Source organism: Microtus oregoni, unplaced genomic scaffold, assembly GCF_018167655.1.
Source record: "Microtus oregoni isolate MIOR12 unplaced genomic scaffold, Mior012 000045F_ref0000178, whole genome shotgun sequence".
In the NCBI taxonomy this organism is placed as follows: Eukaryota; Metazoa; Chordata; class Mammalia; order Rodentia; family Cricetidae; genus Microtus; species Microtus oregoni.
In genome coordinates this window covers 15,775,547-15,794,785 of record NW_024543219.1, presented here as the reverse complement: position 1 = coordinate 15,794,785, position 19,239 = coordinate 15,775,547, and the positions used below count along the sequence as shown (strand labels likewise).

The following is a 19,239-nucleotide window of genomic DNA, read 5'->3' as shown; positions in this document are numbered from 1 at the left end:
GAGACCTGCATATCTTTCAGAGGGGGATGTCTGAAAAGGACCATTTATTTATTTATTTTTTTATTGCGAAAAGAAGAAAAAAAAACATAAACAAAAAACAAGTTTCCACCTCCTCCTAGCCTCCCATTTCCCTTCCCCTCCTCCCACCCTTCTCCCCCTCCTCCCACCCTTCTCCCCCTCCTCCCACCCTTCTCCCCCTCCCCCCACTCCTCTCCCCCTCCCTCTCCAGTCCACAGAGCAGTCCGGGTTCCCTGCCCTGTGTTAAGTCCTAGGTCCTCCCCCCTCCGTCCATATCTAGGAAGGTGAACATCCAAACTGGCTAGGCTCCCACAAAGCCAGCACATTAAGTAGGATCAAAACCCCCTGCCATTGTCCTTGGTGTCTCATCAGCCCTCATTGTTCGCCATGTTCAGAGAGTCCGGTTTTATCCCATGCTTTTTCGGTCACAGTCCAGCTGGCCTTGGTGAGCTCCCAGTAGATCAGCTCCACTGTCTCAGTGGGTGGATGCATGCCTCGTGGTCCCGAATTCTTTGCTCATGTTCTCCCTCCTTCTGCTCCTCCTTGGGACCTTGGGAGCTCAGTCCAGTGCTCCTGTGTGGGTCTCTGTCTCTATCTCTATCCATCACCAGATGAAGATTCTATGATGATATGCAAGATATTCGTCAGTATTGCTCTACTATGTTCATAGCAGTATTATTTGTAATAGCCAGAACCTGGAAACAACCTAGATGCCATTCAATGGAAGAATGGATGAAGAAAGTATGGAATATATACACGCTAGAGTTCTACGCTGCGGTAAAAAACAATGACTTCTCGAATTTTGCATGCAAATGGATGGAAATAGAAAACACTATCCTGAGTGAGGTGTCCCAGACCCAAAAAGATGAATATGGGATGTACTCACTCATAATTGGTTTCTAGCCATAAATAAGGACCACGGAGTCTACATTAGGTGAACCTAAAGAAGCTAAGGAAGAAGGTGAACCCAAGGAAAAACATATAGTTGTCCTCTTGGCTAAGGGAAGTAGACCAAATTTCCGGGGAGAAAATGGGATCTTGGGGGGGGGTGGGATGGGGGTAAGGGGAGATGGGGAGAGAAAAGGTAGAAGGGAAGGAGGGGGGACCTGGGAAACAGGAGAATTGGGATAAAGGAAAGGTGGATAGGGGAGCACGGAACCACAATTCTTAGTTAAGGGAGCCACTTTAGGGTGGGCAAGCCACTTGACCCTAGAGGGGCTCCCTAGTGCCCAAGATGAGGTTCCCAGTTAGTTCCTTGGGCAGCTGAGGATTGGGAACCTGAAATGACCCTATCCTAGAAAAGGACCATTTATATCTGACTAGAATGTAGCAATCTTTCAAATAATGAGAAGAACACCAGTTAGGAACCTATGACAGTGTTGTAGAGCCAAGGACTGTGCTTCAGAATTGTTGCAGTACATAAATGTACATAGGCATAAAGAATAAATTTGACATAATTGGTCTTTTTGCTGAAAGCTTATTTTTCTGATTATTGCATAAAGAATTAATACTTTGGAGTATATTTCATTAAATAATAGTTTTAAATGCAAAGCACAGCATTTTGCCTTTTAATGGTGTAGCAGTGAATTGGTTTAGTAGATAGGCACTTGCCACCAAACCTGACTACCCAGAGCTCACATGGTGGGGAAGAGAACTGATCCCTGCAAGTTGTTCTCCACCAACATTCACATACTGTGACATCCATTTACTTACCAGGCCCATGATAGATAGGTAGATAGATAGGTAGGTAGATGATAGATAGATAGATAGATAGATAGATAGATAGATAGATAGATAATAGATGATAGATGGATAGATACATGATAAATGATAGATAGATATAGATAGATGATGAATGGATAGATACATAATAGATGATAAATAGATATAGATAGATAGATAGATAGATAGATAGATAGATAGATAGATAGATGATAGATGGACAGATAGAAAGATAGATAATAGATGGTAGATGGATAGATAGATGATAGATAGATAGATAGATAGATAGATAGATAGATAGATGATAGGTAGATGATGGATGGATAAATACATAACAGATCATAGATGGATAAATAGATGATAGATAGATGATAGATAGATAGATAGATAGATAGATAGATAGATAGATGATAGGTAGATGATGGATGGATAAATACATAACAGATCATAGATGGATAGATAGATAGATAGATAGATAGATAGATAGATAGATAGATAGAAGGATAGATAGATGTAGTAAAAGCTGTTTTCCTGAAACGAGATCATGGAAATGTATATGACTCTCACTGTAGAAAAGGATGGTCACTATTGCCCAACCAGTTGTACCATTATCAAGACTCCAGAGTACCTGGAGTTCAGCCCAATCTCTGCTGCTGTTACCATGGAGCTGCCTTCACATCATCATCCCTCTGTGCGTTGATGCTGGTGGTAGTCTGACTTTCGTTATTGTGAGGAAATGCTTGAGGCAGGCTGACTTTACAAGGAAAGGAGGTTCATCAGATCACAACTGTGGGACTCTGAGAGCAAAGGGCTAGCACTGGATCGGTCCAGGACCTATTGCTGATGTCAGAGCACCAAAGGGCCCTATGAGGAAAAGGTCACATGGAAAGACAGAGCCAGTGAGACTAGAGTCCTTTCTAGTAGGACTCTCCCAGTGACTGTAGGCTCTGACCCTAGGTTCCACACTTCCATGTTAAAAGCCAACCACCTGTCAGCACCACACACACCTTTGGAGTGGAGGACCAACACCTAAACCACAGTAATTCCAGATTCTCCCACTTGGTCATCTGCAATGATGCTGTCTCCCAGCAAGACCATCTACAGCAATGACTTGAATGTAAGTTTGGGAGGGCCATGATTCAACCAGAGCAGCAGGTAAGATTTCAGTAGAAGAGAACGGATGTGGGAGGAGCAGCTGGGAGTGCTGATGAGAAGGCAATTCCTAAATTTCTCTAGAAGAGAATGAGCAGGAGGTAAGAATAATAACAGCTTATCAACAGGATGCACAGGGCATGTCCAGTGATGCCAAGTACTTTGTCCAGTGTGCTGTCTAGTTCTGCAAGAGTACACTTCAAGCAAGGGACTGTTCCCTCTCTAGGAAAGAGCAAGTGATGAACTCTCTGGTCAGAAAGAAAGGCTCAATCATTGAACCTCAGAGGGGTTAGCCTGAAGCTGGACTGGATGGGGAAACCTGTGGATTCGGAAGACCAGGGAAGAATCCATTGCTATTGTAACTGCTGACTCTGCGAGGTCAGAAAGCAAACCTTGAACTTCTAAGGTAGGGCATCTCATTGGCTCCGAGACCCTCCATGGCCTGGGTAGGAGGACATAAAAAGGTAGTTTGCTTGTGATTTGCATATTCCCAAGCTCCACATGGGTTTCTCCTTTCTGTCAGAAACATTGCTTCCAGTACACTTTTCCATTTGTGCATCTGACTGGGTTGCTTTCAGAGTCGCAGGGTGGTGATTAGGTGTGTCATTTGCTCTAAGTCTCACCCAGGGGTTGTTTACGACCCTTCGAAAGGTCTTTCTTTTTCTTTTCTATGGCATTTTCAGATCGCTTCGCAGAAACATCTCACGTCAGGAGATGGAGTTGAAAAGCGTCTTCTCATTTAAGTTCTTAAGAGTGTTTCTGCATTTTTTTCTCTCTCAAAAGGGCGTATAAAAGTGGGTTAATGGCCGAATTAAGCAGCGCGCCAGCCAGGCAGACATTGTGTGCGTCTGCGGAGGAACCGTCCACCCGCCGCTCGCCATTGTGCTTGCGTCGGAGATGCTTACAATTATGGAGGGGATCCAGTAACAAAAGAAAATAAAAGTCACCAGAAATAGATGAAAAGTGCCATTGTGTCCAGGAACATGGGCAGTGCACGTTTCAGAATGTCCCGTTTTCTGCTCTGGGAAGAAGAGCTAGGTGTGGGTATCAGCCATGTTGTTAGACTGAGCAACCTTTGCTTTGGGACTCTTTCCTGGAGGGCATGGAACACATTTGGAATTATGTTGGTCCCTTAGTTCAGATACGTCTATTCTTGGCTTCGTCTTTCATAGCATTTGGCTTTCAATTCCACGGCGTTGCTTGGTTTGATCCTTAGCTCCATCTGGTATATGAACACAATACAAGGTGGCCACACACAGGCAAAGAATCAAGAGCAAAACCCTGTAAGCTGGCAAGTTCCCTGGAATACCCTCTAGCTAACAGCCAGAGGACTACCATCTTGCAGAGAAGAAACGTGGAAAAAACTAGGGAAATCCACATCCAAAGGCCAATGGTAAAAGTTGCTTTGAAGCACCCTAGACAGAGCGTTTTTGTTCCACGCTAGAGGAGCCCTGTATGCTCAAGGTTTATAGCATTCCACCAGGAGGCCAAGCCAGTGCAGCAGACTGAGTGCTAACTGCGGGGTGGTCCTGACAGCAAAACTGAGTTCGGAGTGTAAAACATGAAGTAGAAAAATGTTGGTACCCAAGGTAGGTACTCTTAAATGACCTTTCCTCAATATGAGGCCATAAATTTGAGCCTAGCCTGCACCCATTGCCCTCTGGGAGAGTTAACCATCTGTTTAGTGAGAGGAATTTTACTTACCTATCAAAGTGGCTCTACAGTTTATTCAGCATTGTTAGTACCTTTTGCTGACAGGGGCTAAAGTGTTCCCTAAGCTATGGAACTTCCTTCCAGAATAAAAAAAAAAAAAAGTGAACCTCTCTTAACAGCAAGGATTAGAATAGGAAAAGCCACACAAATTATGCTTTATAAAAACAAAAAAAAAAGCTTTTATTTTTACTCTTGCATCTAGAACAATGAGAGGTAAAGGTCGTCTTTGAAAGTGCTTTCTGTGAGATAAAGCAATGGAAAGAAGAGATATTTAGGGCTCCTTCTACATATTACTCGGGAAACACATTTATTTAAAAAATGGATCTGGGGCTGGAGAGATGGCTCAACTTTTAAGAGCACTCGCTGCTCTTCCGGAGGACCTGGATTTAGATTCCCACTACCTACATGGTGGCTCACAGCCATATGCAAGTTCAGTTCCAGGGGACCTGATACCCTCTTCTGGCTCCCAAGGATACCAAGGATGCTTGTGATGCACAGACACACATGCCAGCAAAACACCCGAACACATAAAATGAAACACTAAGGCATGTGAGGTTTGGAGACATGGCTCAGAGATAAAGAGAACATATTGCTCTCTTGTAGAAAACCAAAGTTCAGCCCCTAAGATGACTCACCACTGCCTGTAACTCTAGCTCCGCCCTCTTCTACCCTTCTTGGGCATTGCACTCGTGCACATGCATGCACACGCGCACACACACACAATTAAAAATAGCACCTAAACAAGAATGGATATGGCTATGTTAGCACATGCACAGGTATATCCACAACTCCCTCTACCAAGCTTTGCAGAAAACAATCCTGTTGTAGTTTCCTCTTCTCCTTCTTTCCTGCTTCCTCTTGATTTTGACTGGTTTTCCTTTTGTTCCCATTTTCCCTTGTCAAATTTTCTTCCTTTTCTCCTTTCATTCCCCCCCCCCCCCCCCCGAGACAGGGCTTCTCTGTGTAGCCCTGGCTGTCCTAGAACTCAGTCTGCAGACCAGGCTGGCCTGAACTCAGAGACCTGCCTGCCTCTGCTGCTGAGTGCTGGGCTCGAAGGCGTGCACCACCACTGCCTGGCTTCTCTTTTCCTCCCGAGTGCTGGGCTGGAAGGCGTGCACCGCCACTGCCTGCTCTGCCCGAGTGCTGGGCTCGAAGGCGTGTGCCGCCACCACCCGGCTTCTCTTTTCATTTTGATTTTCCTGTTTACTTTCCCTGTCGGAGCCCGTGAGGGTCCAACACAAACTCCCCAACCCGGCTGGAACAAAACTGACACAGCTTACACCGTCATCATGGAAAAAGCCAGAATCACCCTTTATTCTCCAAACATCTTATATACCCACACCATTTCCCCATAACACTTAATACCTGTGACTTTATATGTAAGAGTTAGTAAATATTTCAGGAAATACTTACACATATAATTGTTCTTAAATATTCAAAACAAAACTTCCCAAGTCCTATACCTGTTAAAATTAGAAAAATAATAAATAAATAAAACATGTTGAGAAATTGATCTGATTTCCCCCCTCATCTTTATTTTGCTTAAAGTTTCGGACAAATAACTCCACCTGTCTTGCAATGTAAAGATAATGTAGACATAAAAGGAGGCCATGAGGTGAGCATCTGGAGAGAGCGAGCAGATAAAGCCTTGCACCGCTTCATTGTATTCTTACTCTTGCTTGCTAGCACCAAGGACGGCACAATTGCACAATAATTGCTCATGGGTCCACCTCGGTTCATAGGAATGTGGACATTAAAGAATAACAGTGGTTCATGAGTGAGCTTTCTAGGAAAGAAAGATACCACTTGCAGATCAAAGAAAGTCACCTGCTATAGGAGGAAGCATGGTAACCTCAAAGGATATTACCGGGACAGCCGCAACCCTGCTTTAGCAAGAAGACGTTCAAGAACTCAAGCATCCTGAGAACATTCCAGAATAGCCTCCCAGTTGGACAGAAAGCAGTTAAAGGCCATAAAAGGGGCAGTAGATGGAGTTTGTAAATTCACCTCCACAATATTCTTTTTCCCTAGAACTTATTTCTCAGATAAAGGTTGACTGAGCACTCAGCCTTTTCCTCCAGGAATTGAATTTACTAAACTATAATATTCACATGGAGGAAGAACGGCAGACATAACGGAGTTATGATTTGTAAATGCATTAAATATCAGATGTTACACCGGAAGAAGCTGTCATTCTTTCCTTAAGGCTTTGATTCACAAAACCACCAACACGCCATCTTTCCCCTTCTTCTTGCTCAAGCATCAAGCCTGATCCATTGTGCTCTTTCCTCTAATGGCTAGCTAGCTGAGACTTCTTGTGAGTGCTTCAAGGTGGACATCTTTATTGAAGGCAGACTGGGGTGCAGACAAAGCCTTGTTTGGAATTTATACTTCAGTACAAGCACAATACAGCTTTGTGTTGACGTGAACAAAGCTGATCCCCCTTGGAGCATCAGCATCTATTTCTCTTTTTTCTTCCTTTGTCTCAACGATGCCATTTTTATTCCACAAACCTCAAAAGTTATTGCTTATGCTGTGCCCAGCATGCATCTGCTAAGATTGCAAACTCCTTTTCCTACACGGATTCCTTCCCTGACAAATGTAATTTGGGTTTTTACTATACATTGGGGCTTTCTTCTCCCTTGCTCTTGCAGTATAATGTAACTCATCAATAGTTCAACAGTTATTCATCAATGAGGACAATGATGGCTTACCCATCAGTGCCAAGCATCTATTCCTTCTGTTTCCTTAGGGGCAGCTGGAGACCCTGGAGACCCTCTACTGCACTAGGAAGTGTTTTGAAGAATAAGTTACATCCTGCTCACCTGAGCTTTAGCAAGGAAGTGAAGCCTGCCTTCCCTGCCAAAAGAACTCCAGCTTCCAAGGTTGAGTCATAACCCTGTTTCATCTAGACAAAAGTATTCACTGTGAGGTTTTAAAACTTCCCCTTCACCAAATAAAATCACACCGAGTCTTCTTTGTGTGCTAACGTAGAACTCTCACAATATCCAGTGCAGGAGAAGTAAGGTGTGGTCAGTTGAGATCCCCTTATGAAGGGGAGTTGATTCACAGGAAGCAGATGAACTTGAACTGAGGTGAGCCTTATGCTTTTCTCAGCTCCATCAACTGCTGTCTAAGGCATCTCCCTTTGCAGCTGTGCTTAAAGAGCTTCAGCAGAAAAAAAGCTATATATTGCATCCCTAATGAACATAGCAATAATATATACTTTAAGACATTATTATGAATTGTAGTGACATGCTGTGGAATAGCCCTTCTATACACAGTGAAAATGGTTTGCTCTCATTGTTAATAAAAAGCTGATTGGCTGATAGCTAGGCAGGAGTTTGGGGGCAGAGAGAATGCTGGGAAAAGGGAGGAGTCTGAGGAGTCTTGAGCCAGACACAGAAGAAGCAATACGGAAAGTTCACAGATGAGGTAAGCAAGCCTCAAGAGAACACATACATTAATAGAAGTGAGTTAATTTAAGTTGTAAGAGCTGGCTGCAGACAAGCCTAAGCTATCTGCTGAGCACTTGTAATTAATATTAATTCTCTGTGTGGTTATTTGGAGGTGACTGCCAGGACACAGAAAATCTCCACCTATGGTGACGTGATTGTCAACCTTAATGGTGCCTGTGTTAATGTTCAAAGATGCTAATAGTTATTAGCATTGGTGCTGCTACTAATGTCTTACCAATGAACTCTGGCTCACTGTTTAACACAAAAGTCCTATAAACACGGGGTATATTCACTCTAGTGAGAAGTGAATTTCAAAAGTGTGGGTGTTTCCACTCAAATTTGTTATTTAATTGATTTTTCCAACACTAATACTTGGTGAAAAAAATATGGGTTATCACTTGTAGGAATTGAATCTTCTATATTATATTATTCTCACTAACGCCTTTTCCTGATCTTGAGACCAAACGCTGAGGTGGTGGATGAACAAGTAGCAATAATAAATAACAGGAAAGAATAGTAACAATGATGATGATAATGAACAATGCAGCCGGCCCCGCCCTCTTCTTTCCCTTCCTTCTGTGAAATCACACATTGTGCTAGCTTTTCTTCCTAACATCATGGAGGAAGTCTCAGAAATCAAAACAACACACGAGAAGGTCTGTTATGGTATTCTGCCTTAAACTGGCGATGAGAACATCTCTGCCTTTGAACACGTACATTTTTTTTCTGTCTATTAAGTCCTGTGGTCTAAGACTAGATGAGCCCAATCTTACAAATTTTTCCTCACTGTCTTTGTGGTTTTTTTTTTTAAAAAAACCCTATAAGCATGCAGTATAATAACTACTGATGGTGGCATAAATTCATATGTCATCTTCAGAGTTCAGTTGGGCTTTTGTTACAACTTTACATGTACAAACGTCCTATCCCCCCTTTTCATGCCTAGGGATTCTTCTACAGGAGAGTGTGCACAAATACAGCAAACACGTGTGCCAGGATTCTCACTGCTCAACACAGAATACTGCTATCTTCAATCCAAACCCTCTGGGTCGGAGGCTGGGTAAATAAACTCTGAAGTGTCCAGACAGCAAAATATAGTACGGTTGTCAAAAAGACCAAGATAAAAAGCCATGATGAGGTGATACCTAATCACTGAGTTATTTCTCTAGGGTGGATGTGATGTAGGCCAGGACTTGGTTTTCCCATTATATGTTTTACTAATAATTGAATAATAATTTTTGAACTCCAATCCATTTATTTGAGAGGGAAAGGGGATATGACAGACAAGCCACTTGGCACTTTCAGCCCAGGCCTTTGCTCGCCGAGGCCTTCAGTGTTTGGGAACTGACACTGACCGTCTGGGTTTGAATATACCGTCACTTTACTTATCGTACCACAGCCGACTATGGGAACCAAAGGTCTGAAACAGGGCTGTGTGTTTTCTAGCTACAATTTTAGATCTCTCTCTCTGACAGGTGAAGCTTTGGTCCCTCTGCAGAGGCTCTTTCAGATTAATTTTCATGTATTCCAGCAAATGCTTTTTTTTGTGCTTTTAGTTCTTTTTTATTATTAAAATATAAAATCACATCATCTCCCTCTGTTCCCCTTTCTCCAATTCATCCCATACCACCTCTCTCACTTCCTCTCAAACTCCTGGCCTCCTCCTTTCTGTTACACACACACACACACACACACACACACACACACACACTCATAAATGCATAAGTACAGCTTGCCAAGTCCATTCAATGTTGCATGTACATGATGTCAGGGCTGACTACCTGGTAATGAACTAACTAACAGGGTCTCCTCCATGGGGGAAAGTTACCTTTCCCAGTTAGCATCCTTTAGTTGCCCGCAGCTCTTTGTCTAAGGTTGGGCCCTGTAACTTTTACCCTTTCCATGTTAGCGTGTCTATTGGTGTTGTACTTGTCCAGATCTTATTTAAGAAGCTGGACTATAATGACACCATGGTGAAGCTTCCCTGTCGTTTCTTGGAGATGCAGCCTCACAGCTGATGTCCTGACTCTTACAGTCTTTCTCCACCATCTTCCATGATGTTCCCTGAGCCTTCACTGTGTTCTAGATGGTTCCGCTGGTGCTAAGTACTCTGTGATCTAAACCACCTTTTTTAAAAGCAAAAGTATACACATAAACATATAGATAATTTAAATATACAATGAATATATATTTATATAAAATGAAACTTTAAAACCTCAAAAGAAAGTGTTAGGCAAACCATGGTTCTTCCTGTTTCTGCTAGACGTACAGGTACATGTCCCCATGGCAAGCTTCTTAAGGTGCTGAGGTCCAGAACTCAGTCCTCACACTTGCGAAGCCAGTGCTTCATCAACTGAGCCACCCTCTGATTCTCAACATGCATGTCCTTCCACGAGCCGCACGCGGGACCGCTTCGTGTGTCTAGGAAAGAGGGTGGACCATTTTTTAATTTGAAAAATTCTTTATTTCTCTTTTAGAATTTTTATTACATGTCTATTTATTTTGAACGTGCATGTGAGCGTGCGTGTGGAGGACAGAGGATGATTTGCAGGAGCCAGTTCTCACCTTTCATCATGTGGGCCCCAAGGACCAAACTCAGGTACTCAGTCTCAGCAGCAAGAGTCATCTCACTGGACACTTTGTTCCTCTTTAGTAATTCCCTCCCCTCCACATCTTTGTGCCCTTCATATTTGAAGACACCATGCCGAACCTGCTTCTTTTCTTGAGGTAAATTCAGGGGAAATGAGTAGCTACTTGTCACACTGTGATGGAAAGGATTCTGAAGACAAATCTGGGCTACAGAATCACCATCAGTTAGACCATGGGCACCCTGCTGAGCATCATCCTTGGAGCAAGCAACAATGTTACAGCTTACCTGGGTAAGCCGAAGCCCCACACACTCACCACTGTGTTCTGGGAACAGTAATGTGTATACTACTCTGTTTAGTGTCTTTGAGTGGCTTGGAACATTACTAGAGGTAAGGGACCAGAGATTATGCCACTGGTCAATGACTCTTGATAATTTTTTTAAACGACAGAATGACTGAAGATTGATTGATGTGTGTGTGTGTACTCATGCAAGCATTTGCATGTGTCTATGGGTATCTTAGAAGGTCAGGAGAAGGTGTTAGATCCCCTGGAACTGGAGTTACAGGCTGTTGTTAGGCACCCATTATGGGTGCTGAGAACCAAATTCTGGTCCTCTGCAGTACTCTGGGTTCTTTTGTGTTATGATTTTACTTAGCGTGTAGCTATTGAGCTTCAAAGAGGGTCATGGGTTTATAAAGATAACAATGGATACAGTAAAAACTCAAGCATTGATTTTTTTTCTTGCCTTTCATTTTTAATAAAGAAAATAAAGGCTGCACCCTCTTCCTTTGGGTTCAGAGCTACAAAGATCATTCCCATCACTCATTTCAAAACCACGCATGTCTCCTGATGGGACTTCATGCAGTTTCCACTGACCCCCTTTGGCCTCTCCTGCTGTTTCCGTTCTTCCCATTTCCCTCTCTGTTTCTGCTCTCCACTCCTGAATCCTCCAACCTGGCTGATCTCTGTCTTCTCGCCGAGATGATCCCTCCTGAGTAGTTAGGATTACAGGTGTGCTCCGCGACACCTGCCTTCTCAAGAGGATACAGGCACCAGGACAAGAACTTGCCAGAGATTTCTACAATCTCACCTGAACTGATTCAAAACATAAGGAAACAAATAATGCAGTAAGTTCTAGAGTGTGGAGCAAGGGTGTCTGCGGGCCGTCCTTGCGGGCTATCCAGGATGCTCTAGGTTTGAAGGACTGCTTGACTACTGTATCTGTGAGTGGGTTCCCAAGCTGCAGCTCACTGCTGGAGACTGAAAAGCCTTTGATGAGTTAAACATCTTTTGAAACCTGCTCACAAAGAGCTGCCAAAATTCCACCTTTGAAACTCACTTCACAAAACCTAAACCTTCAGACTCTGTCTCTACTAAGCATACAAAGAAGATACTCATCCTAAATGCTGCAGTCAGTCAAACACCCGCAGAGACCTAAGACATTTTTATCCTCTCTATTATACATGTGTGTAACACACATATGTACATTTTTCAACTAAAATAGGAATTGCAAGGCATTTCTCTCATGACTTGTATAAAATTATTACTCATTTCCAGAAGATCTGTTTTCAAAGATGCTAACTTCACATAGTGTTTTAGGACTTGGTGTGCCAAGTACACATACCTCTAGCCGCTGTCTTCAGGAAACCCTAAGGCTGTCCACTCTACAGTCACACACTGTGTTTCACACCTTCTTCATTGAAAACTCTGAGCTTCACTTTGGAAATAATTCTTATACCAGGCTAACTCAATAACCTACAATTGCTGTTCCCTCCATTAACACAACTGGCCAAAGACGTTAGGAATGCTTAGAATCAAGAAAAACAAAACCAGTGGATCAGATGGGAAGGGAGGTGGAGAGGAACTAAAGGAGAAGAGGAAGGAAATCTGTAATCATGTATATATATATTAGTATGAGAACATGTTAGTGTTTGGGTCCAGAGAGTTACCAGTCTGACCATGCATTCTTTTTTTTTTTTAACAAATAAGAGGCTTCATTAAATACTGGCCAGGACAATGGATACTGGCCAGATCCATACCTGAGACTCATGTTCAGAATATGTCACCAAATTATATTAGTTTGGGGCTTATCAAGGCAAAACCCACAAGGCTTTGTACTTCCGAGCACACATTCCGACGTACTTCCTCCCCATGTATGATCAAGCACACTTCCTATGCAGCTGGGGCTACAGCAGGGAAAGCTCTCAGCTTCTTATCTTCCATGAGCAACAGCTCCCAGCGTTCCAGGAAGTGACCCGTCCTTGTGCAAGTGCAGCCTACAAGTTAGAGGCAGTTGTGTTTTATAAATCTCTTAAGCACAGTAATTTCAACCTAAAACATGTTAGTCATCACAAAAGACTAAAAATAAAAGTGGGGAAAAGGAAAATCGTTCTGTTTCTCTTTAAGGTTCTTTCTAGATGACTGTCTAATTTTATTTCTTCTAAAATGTGATATATAATTCTCACACAATGGAATTTTAAAAAGGGTAATTTCAACGTATTTTATTCAGGCTTACACAAGCACAACTATAAAATATCTTCCTGGACTAGTGGTGGCCTCCATGACAGAATGCTCACCCAGAGCACAAGACCCTGGGTTGGATCCCCAACATTGAAATTATTTTCACCACTTCCATAAAATCATGATTCCATTAGCAGCCACCTCCCCATTTCCCTACCACTCAAAACCATCAATGAGCTTTCTATTTCTCTAGGATGGCTCACTCTGGACGTACTCTGTAAATAGAATTGTATGATATGTGGACTTTGGTGTCCGGCATCATTTACTGCACATGTCATTGTCCTGCTGTCACAGAAGGGGGGGGGACTTGTTTTCTCTTTATGGTTGAATGAAAAAATAAAAGTAAAAAGAAGAGGACACAACTCCTCATAAAGTGTGCAGAAGATTTTTATGGTAGATATGAGGGAGAAAGCAGAGGGAGGAGTCCAGGCTGAGCAAGGCTGCAGACTAAACTGGATCATGAGAGGAGAAGGAAGAAGGGAGAGCAAGATACGGGGCAACAACCAAGAGATGTGGCCGGGCCATGGGCCCAGAAACTGGTGTAGTCAAATGGCTGAGTTATGTAGAATCTGGGAAGGGAAGGGAAGCCCCACCCCTGAGAGCGAAAGGTTTAGGGTAGCAGGTAGGATAAGCAGTGCTGGAAGGAGCCACAGGTACTGGGGGAGACTTGTCCTGGGTTTGAGACCTAACCTTCCAACCTTCTGTTGATGATAACTACTTCCTGCTGAAATTTGGGGGTCATTGTTGGAACCTGGGAGGCTGGCAAGAATGATGCTCAACTTCCTGATGAGTAGGAAGGGAGAGCGGAGTGTGAGGCCACCAGGGGTTGCTGAAGGGCAGGCAGCTTTAGAGCAGCCTATGATACTAGCTCACCTGGGGATGGCTTCTGGGGAGCAGTCTAGGATACAGGGGTTCAGGACTGGAAATCCCATCAGGAGCATCTGGGGCTGGCACAGCTACAGACCAGATATAGAAGGTAAAGTTAAGGAGTTTAGGGGAAAATCTTTATCTTGGGTGAACATTTGAAACTTCCAAGCCCATGGTAGTTGGGGAAGGGGAGTCCCAAGACCAGGGGAGAGGGAACAGGCAGGTGGGGAACTTAGACATACTTCGATGGAGTCTCTCTGACCTGCAAGCAGTGGCTCCAAGACATCTCCTTGAAGCATACATAAATTTTTTAAGTTATAAAAGGAGATAAAAACTTTAGATGTATTAGAATTAGCACTGTTTGCACTCTGTACTGAAATCCACGTTGTAGAGATGGCACCGGACTCATGTATTTGAGTCATAGTAAAAGTCGGAGAAACCAAAAAATTGATTTAGGATTAAAGGCACGAACATACTTTTCTCTGTCAAAGGTCTGGATATATAGATTGGGTAGAGATGTTTTGGGAACAATAAGGAGCATTTTTAAATGTATACTTAAAAGACAACCAAAGGAAATTTATATTTTTGAGCTTGTGTTATCAAATTCAATTTAATAAACTGAATAAATAAATAGAATAAATAAATAAAATGAATGAATATAAATTGAAAAATTCATTAATCGTTAAAAGTCTGAACTTTTTAAATCTTAGTATAACAATATTAAAGCAAGAAAGGGAGAAATAGACTTCACCTTCACACACCTCCAGTCACTGCCTTAGATTTTTGTCACGTGCATTTAGGACACTCTTTTGGACCCTAGCTACTTCCCTAAGCTTTAAACCTTTCCCCCTATCCTGCCATTTACCATGAGACACAGGCGGTCGGTTACTGAGAGCAGGCATTGCAGAGCAAGCTTCTTAAATTAGGGAGCAATAAAAAGTTACTTTGGAAGCTGTTGTGAGTTTCTCTCCATTGACAAGGGGAACTGTTTCTACCCTCTTTTAGCAGGAGACATGATAGCACTGGAGAATTGAAGCCCAATGTCTGATTTTATTTATGAGATGAATTAAGAAGACAGCTGTAGCCAGACGGTGGTGGCGCATGCCTTTAATCCCAGCACTCAGGAGGGAGAGGCAGGTGGATCTCTGTGAGTTCGAGGCCAGCCTGGTCTACAAGAGTGAGTTCCAGGACAGGCTCCAAACCAACAGAGAAACCCTGTCTCGAAAAAACAGAAAACAAACAACAAAAAAAGAAGGCAGCTGCAGCCTTGGAGAAGGATCTGGCTTGCTTGCTGCTGTCAATATCATCAGAGATCTGAGAAGAATAAACATAGCAGGAAGTATAATCTAAATGGCCTATGTATCAATTAAAATGGCAGAGACTTACAGCTACCTGGATGGTTATCCTAGGCTCCTGAGGTTTCGATGGCTTTGTTGGGGGTGGGGGACACAGGTCATTCATAGGTCTTTAACTACCACCCAGGACAATGTTAAATCTTCAGCGGCCACACAGGACAGCGCTGGCCTTCTGCTGCCGAACCCAGAAGGTCTCAGAGATTTTCCTGTGGAGAAGGAAATTGAGAAAACTGACCTTACTTTGACAAGGCAGCATAGGGCAATCAACCCCAAAATGCTCACAGTTTGGGCAGAGTCCTGGCAGCAGGAAGGCATGGAGCAGTTTTCCCAGTGGTTGGCATCACCACAACCCAGGTGGCGTAGGCTGTGCATCAGTTGTTTCTTTGGAGATCTTACGGTTGTCTCTAGGATCTGGCATTTCTGTCTATTTGGGGAAACTTTCATTAAACATGTTAAATGCCACATTCAGCAGATCTCTGGAGAGCTTGAAGACCATATATTAAGTAAACCTGAGTTAAACAAACTTTGCTTTACGCTTAACTATGAGAACACATTTAGGAGGCTGAATAAAGCTAGTCACTATAAGTGAATTCCATTTGAATTTAGCACGACTACAAGTATACTTCTGAAACCATTGAAGAATTTGATCCTTTATGATGTGACTAACCATTAACTTGCATGTCTTTTTTTTTATGTTTCAGTGACACTTTTCCTTGCTTTAATTAATTGCCTTTTTCTGCTTGTGAAATGAGCTTTTAATTACAAAATATCAAACTACACTCAAAAGAGGGTGTAGAAAAGGCTAGCCATTGGCACAGCATGGAGAAGCTCACAGGGAAGGGCTGAGAGCAGCAGCAGGTGGCAGAAGTGGGGAATGATGGAAGCAGTGGTTACACATGTCACAGGAAGCTAACCTATCCAACGGGGTGAATGCTAATGTCAGCACAGGACAACTGGTCACTACCGGGGTGGGTGGCTCAGTGTACGACTTCTTTCATTTAAGAGTTCTTGGCTTGCACTGATTACAGGGTGGTTGGAGGGTACAGGACCCATTTATTAGTTTTTCAAAATGCTGTCATAGACCTGGTAGATGTACTGAGAGACTTCAGGAGCTCTGCACTTCAGCGACAGCGTATAATTGGGGTTTCCTGGCTGGATCAGCCAAAATCCAAATGCCATTAGTGAGCTTCAGGGACTGGTACAGCATGTCTTGCCCTTCCACATTCCTCTTGGCAATGGTGTAAGCATTGTTGTTTTGCAGCTTGCTGGAAACTGTGTCAGCATTTAAATGACATTCCTTAATCTGAAACTGAAGTTCATTTTCATTGGGAATATCCTTCCATGTTGCAAGGAAGACCTGGCGTTCCATTTTGCCATCTTCTACAAAAAGCACATTGAGTGGGATGAGGCAGCTGAAGTAGAAGACATCAATATTGTTTTTAACAGCCACCTGCAAGTTATTCAGAGGTTCCATCTTCATGACTGGGCCCAAGGTGTTGAGAGGTAGAGAGACATCAATGCTCTGGTTTGGCATCAGTGGAGTATGAATGGCCAAGGGTATGCTCGGGATGACACCAAAACTATTCTTGTTGAACTGGATGGCAAAGTCTGTCATGTGCTGCAGAGCTTTGTTGGTGAAGTTCATTTTCATATAGATGTGCCCTTGGCGATGAGTGAACGTGCCCGAGATTCCAAGCTTTTAGCCTTTATTGCAGGTAGCCAGACTGCTTTAGGAGCCACGTATCCACCAGGCGCCATGCCTATCCCCGTGGAAAGTCCAAACAGGTCATTCAAACTGCTGCTGACCACAGCAGGAGTAGGAGAAGGAGCGAAGGTTGCAGGCACCGATGATGGGATGAAGGACTGTCCTACCAGGCTATGTATCCAGTCCTCCTCCTAAAAGGTCCACAGCTCCTATCTGCATGGAGGACACTTGTGGCATATTCACTGGGGGACCCAGGTCAAGATTTAAAAGATCCCCCAGAAGGTCACCTTGAGCGGGGGTAACCTGAGGCTGTTCCAGGTTGGTTGCAGTGGTGGTGCCAACAGGGCTATCCCCTGCATCAGTGCTCCCGTGATGAATGGGCAAGTGCTTGCGATGAATCCCATGACTCCCTTCCACAAAAGCATTTGGAGGCTTGTGGTACACAGAGGCCAAAGAACCAATGTGGCAGATGAGCTCATCCAGGAGGGTAGGCTCTATGAGGTCTGTCTCCTCAGAGATCAGTGGCTTCTCAGACAGCACTACTTCTTTGGCTGTCACAGGGTCAGTTGAAAGAAGGCGCCAATAAATATAACCCCGATCTCGAAGGTCAGGATTATCAGAATCCTGTGTGGCCAAGCTCAAGACCTGTTGGACCAGTTCCTGTGTTTCTGATGGCTTCTTGAGAAACAGCTTCACTTTGGCAGTAAGCAGTGTGAGCTGCACCTGGGTGCTTTCATCATGAAAACCCTCCAGGAAGCTCTCTAGTAATTCATCAGCATTATCGATTCTTTCTGCATATTCTCCTACAATCCAAATCATAGCTGCTCGAGCATCGGGCTCATCCAGGGAGTCCAAGTTCTCACAGAGAGTGGCAATGATACTTTCATACTTGTTGGGGTATTTGCGGAAGATGTACAACAATTGCCTCTTGGACCACATAATTTACTTTGGTCTGGATTAGGTCAAGCAATGTGCTTACACAGCGTTCTGCTGATTGCTCCACCTTGATGGCACACCGTCCAGTGGCCCTCACAGCTTTGCGAACAAAGTCCACGTCGACCTCAGTGGCATATTCCTTCAGCTCTGCCAGAACCTGCGCAATGTTAGCTTGGGATGCAAGACGAGTCATGATGTCCAGCTTCTCTAGTTTAACATAGATGGGATCATTGTACTTCACAAAGAAGACTTTAATTTCCTGCTTCAACATTTCAGGCCTTTTCTGTACAATTAGATTGATGTTCCTCAGGGCGACATACTGCACTTCTGGCTCCCCCGACAGCAGAGTGACAAGCGGAGGTGCTAACTTCTTGAGCAGCATATTATAGTAGTCAGAGTCCTTGGGTAACAGCTCCAGGAACTTCATCAGGACTTTGACTGCTGAAAGCACCACCCCAGAGTTGGCATGGGAGAGTCGAGCATGAGAGACTCACTCACAGATGCTCTGGGCTTCCCGGTCATCTTTAGGGTTGTAATTAGACAGTCAGTCCAGGATGAAAATCTGGCCCCATTCAGTGCACTCATTTAGGGCTGTGAGCAGCTTATTGATATTCTGAGGGTTCAGATCAAGTAAGTTGCTGTTTGGGTGAGATTCACTCATCTCAGACAATGCCGCCACAGCGTTAGCCACCACCATTGGATTTGAATCTGCTATGAGATCCCGCAGAGAATTCAGAAATCCCTGGTCTTCCACCATCTGGGCATTGATATCATGGAGTTTTGCCACACAGACTGCTGCTGTTTTCCAAACATAGGGGTCTTCATCTTTCAAGCACTTGCGGAGGGGTTCACAGAGATATTCTGTAATCTTGTCCACCCGGATACACCCCATGGTTCTAACTGCCAATGCTCGAATCAAAGGATTAGGATCTTCACAATCCTTCACAAAGCTGTTGACAGCCATGATGGCCATGTCTGGCTGACTCTTGGCATAGTTCATCAGATAGATGTACACCAGCTTCTTCAGTTCCAGGTTGCCAGTCTGCATACAGTTCACCACATCTGGGAAGAGAGAGCTAACATCCTTCCCCATTGTCATAGCGGCAATCACCTTCTTCATAGCCTCCTTCCTCTTTTCTTTCTTTTCATTGTTGAGTTCAAAGATTTCTCCCTTCTTATTGGTTATGAAGTACTTGGAGTCAGTCAT

At 43.7% G+C, this 19,239-nt stretch overlaps 1 pseudogene; it reads right to left on the bottom strand.

Moving 5' to 3' along the window:
* Positions 1–16,447: 16,447 nt before the first annotated feature.
* On the bottom strand, positions 16,448–19,239 carry LOC121435055 (annotated as a pseudogene).